General features: G+C 32.7%; 1 pseudogene; it reads left to right on the top strand.

The window, feature by feature from the left end:
• On the top strand, nt 1-3,785 carry LOC148948278 (uncharacterized; annotated as a pseudogene).
• The last annotated feature ends 761 nt before the right edge of the window (nt 3,786-4,546 follow it).

The following is a 4,546-nucleotide window of genomic DNA, read 5'->3' as shown; positions in this document are numbered from 1 at the left end:
ATGAGAAACCGTATTTAATCTTCAAGATTAATACTTAGACCCGCCGTTGTTAACCTTTCTTCTAGAACGTTTGAAACCCAGAAAATCGAAACACTGGAAAAAGGTCCAAAATTCTCTTTTCTGCCGAAACAGGTTCCCGTGGCGGATATAGTCTCCTCTTTAGAGTCCGCTTTGCATAAATACTACCCATCTGTTTCAAACCCTGATGAAGTTAGGTCTTGTCTCATAAATACCCTTTATAATAGCCAAAAAATGGCTAAGTCTCCAACCACTTTCACACGAAAAAATTTGCACGACATAAAAATATTATCTAACCTCCGCAAAGACCCATCTATTATAATAACCAAAGCAGACAAAAGCAACTCACTCGTTGTCATGGATACGGCAGACTATGACTACAAAATCTTTTCACTTTTAAAAGACACAAGTACATATAAACTGATCACTCATGATCCTACTGATCAATTTGCAAATAATATTATAAATGAATTAAAACAGCTAAAACAGAATGGTAAAATCACACCGCAATTATACAACAAATTTTACCGCCTTGGTAGTTTCTGTCCAATATTTTATGGCTTACCAAAACTGCATAAACAAGGTATTCCCCCAAGACCTATCGTAGCATGTACTAAAGCCCCCGCTTCCAATATTGGAAAATGGCTTTGCACAGCTTTCAAACCTTTACTGTATTCACAAAATTCCTACATCAGTAATTCGGCAGATTTGGTTAAAAAACTTAATAACACAAGTATTTCAGAAAACACAATAATTAGTAGTTTTGATATTGTTTCCATGTACACGAATATAGATGTGGCTACTTCTCAGCAATTATTAAAAACCAAAATAGAAGAAAATTATCACTTAATCGAAGACTCAGCGACAGGGATTGATGGTGAAGTTTTATTTAATCTTGTTAAAATCTGTAATAAGTTTTCAATGTATTTTCAGTTTCGTGATTCTTTTTATCAACAAATAAATGGGTTACCAATGGGAGCAGCTCTATCAGGCCTACTGGCTAATATTTATGTCGAGAACCTTGAAAATTGGGCATTAAATTCTTATTTTTTAAAACATGTCTATTGGGGTCGTTACATGGATGACGTAATTTCACCTTGGAATTATGGGGAAACTGAACTTCGGGGTTTCCTAGATCATCTTAATACTTATGATAGAAATTTGCAGTTTACCCTAGAAATTGAATTTGAAAATAAACTACCATTTTTAGATATGCTAATTATCCGTAATGCTTATAATTTTGACTTCACTATCTATAGAAAACCAACACAAAACAATAGATATCTTCATTTTAATTCAAATCACCCCCTACAAGTTAAACGAGCAGTTGTAACTTCTCTAATTGACCGTGCCCTTTTTGGCAACGGATACCCCATTCCTTTTGTCAATAATACGATTAACCATAGACTAAAAAGACATTTTCGTAAAATCAACGATATTTCACAATGTGAGGCTCCGGAAAAACCCTCTAATATAATCTATCTTCCGAACATCCCAAGAATCACCACAAAAATAAAAAATATTTGCACAAAAAACAATATGTATTTAGTTTTCACCAATAATTTTAAAATCACAAATTTCTTAAACTCCGGTAAAGATAAAACCCCAGTTACTCGCCAAAGAGGGGTTTATCAAATACCATGCGATTGTGGCAATTACTACGTTGGCAAAACTCATCAGAATCTAGAAAAACGGATACACCAGCATAAAGAAGAAATAGACAAAGTGCTAATTGCTAATAATTCTAATAACTCCTTTGATTCTGCTTTAGCTAGTCATATATTTGATAATCCCAGCCACACAATACTTTTTGAAAAATCTTTTCTCATTAGTCGTGATTTGGGGATAAAACAGGTGGTCCGGGAATCAATCGAAATTAGGCTCAAAATAAATAAAAATATTTCCTTAAATAAGGACTTAGGAGAATATTCACTGAATTCTTTATGCTCAAATTTAATCAAAAATGATCTAACAAAATATTTTATTAAACCAACTGACAATAGTATTGAACCCCTTACAAAAAGAGCTTTAAGACAAGCTGCTAAAAAAAGCAAGGTTCGCTTAGAAAACTTGCAGTTAATAATTTCATTTTATTTCGTTTGACTGAATTCATCCTCTCTCGTCATTTTGTCTATCAGTCCAGGTTGAATTTTGTTGAAGTAAGGGTACTGGGGCTTTTTTAAAGGTTTTTGAAAAGCGTTTTTTAAAAAGTATTTTTAGTTTTAAACTTCGTATTTTAATGTAAGTTTGTTTTTTTATATATATTTCTTCTTTAATGTTGTGCTGAAGACGGCCCTTGGACATAGGGCCGAAATATTCACCGATTTAAATTGCACTGTCTTGGAAAAAAATTTCCCTATTGTTTTTAATTTGTGTTTGTTTGATATCGAAAGGCAGTGTGGTCTTCGTCAATATTTGCGTCTAGCTTATGGGGAGCAGTTGACCTATGATATTTTTATTTTATTAGTTTAGGCAAAAAACATGCAAATATTATTAATCAACAAAATTTTTTAGAATCCTGCAGAAACGAAAATCTTATTCCAAAGTCTTTAAGATATAAACTACATCTCAATACCCGGAAAGAAGGGCAATTTGCTCATACACTACAATTAAAAACCTTAGTCCATATTATTAAGAACAAAAAGTAAAAAAGATATCATTTTCTCAGAAAGAAAATCTCTCGAAAATTTTTTGTTTGAAAACTTGTCCGCTGTTGATTTTTCTCAAGTTGTTAGATTAGAAGGGAAATTGTTCCGCCATGATTTTCGCTTGTCAAAAGGAACAACTTTATACAAAATTGGAAAAATTGAGAGAGGAATCTCCGATGAGAAACCGTATTTATTCTCCAAGAGTCATTCCTGGACTCGCTATTGTTAACCTCTCTTCTAGAACATTTGAAACCCAGGAAATCGAAACACTGGAAAAAGGCCCAAAATTCTCTTTTCTGCCCAAACAGGTTCCCGTGGCGGATATAGTCTCCTCTTTAGAGTCCGCTTTGCATAAATACTACCCATCTGTTTCAAACCCTGATGAAGTTAGGTCTTGTCTCATAAATACCCTTTATAATAGCCAAAAAAGTCTTCTACCACTTTCACACGAAAAAATTTGCACGACATAAAAAATATTATCTAACCTCCGCAAAGACCCATCTATTATAATAACCAAAGCAGACAAAAGCAACTCACTCGTTGTCATGGATACGGCAGACTATGACAACAAAATCTTTTCACTTTTAAAAGACACAAGTACACATAAACCGATCACTCATGATCCTACTGATCAATTTGCTAATAATATTATAAATGAATTAAAACAGAATGGTAAAATCACACCACAATTATGCAACAAATTTACCCCCATGGTAGTTTCCGTCCAAAATTTTATGGCTAACCAAAAGTGCATAAACAAGGTATTCCCCTAATACCTATTGTAGCATTTACTAAAGCCTCCGCTTCCAATATTTAAAAATGGCTTTGCACAGCTTTCAAACCTTTACTGTATTCACAAAATTCCTACATCAGTAATTCGGCAGATTTGGTTAAAAAACCTAATAACACAAATATTTCAGAAAACACAATAGTTAGTAGTTTTGATATTGATTCCAGGTACTCGAATATAGATGTGGCTACTTCTGAGCAATTATTAAAAACCAAAATCGATAAAACTTATCACTTAATCGGAGACTCAGCGACAGGGATTGATTGTGAATTTTTATTTAATATTGTTCAAATTTGTAATACGTTTTCAATGTATTTTCAGTTTCTTGATTATTTTTATCAACAAATAAATGGGTTACCAATGGGAGCAGCTCTATCCGGCCTACTGGCTAATATTTATGTCGAGAACCTTGAAAATTGGGCATTAAATTCTTATTTTTTAAAACATGTCTATTTGGGTCGTTACATGGATGACGTAATTTCGCTTTGGAATTATGGGGAAACTGAACTTCGGGTTTCCTAGATCATCTTAATACTTATGATAGAAATTTGCAGTTTACCCTAGAAATTGAATTTGAAAATAAACTACCATTTTTAGATTTTCTAATTATCCGTAATGCTAATAATTTTGACTTCACTATCTATAGAAAACCAACACAAAACAATAGATGTCTTCATTTTAATTCAAATCACCCCCCTCAAGTTAAAAGAGCAGTTGTAACTTCTCTCATTGACCGTGCCCTGAACATTTGCTCCGATTCATACATAAAATCAGAAATAAATTTTATCAGAGATATTCTTTTTTGCAAAGGATACCCCATTCCTTTTGTCAATAATACGATTAACCAAAGACTAAAAAGACATTTTCGTAAAATCAATGATATTTCACAATGTGAGGCTCCAGAAAAACCCTCTAATATAATTTATCTTCCGTACATCCCAAGAATCACCACAAAAATAAAAAAATATTTGCACAAAAAACAATCCGTATTTATTATTCACTAATTATTTTAAAATTACAAATTTTGCAAACCCCGGTTAAGATAAATCAACAGTTACTCGACAAAAAGGGGTCTATCAAATACAATGTA

Source organism: Artemia sp. Qi Xiang Cuo, chromosome 9 (assembly GCF_049724085.1).
Source record: "Artemia sp. Qi Xiang Cuo chromosome 9, ASM4972408v1, whole genome shotgun sequence".
Lineage (NCBI taxonomy): Eukaryota > Metazoa > Arthropoda > Branchiopoda > Anostraca > Artemiidae > Artemia > Artemia sp. Qi Xiang Cuo.
This window is presented reverse-complemented; position numbering and strand designations above follow the sequence as displayed.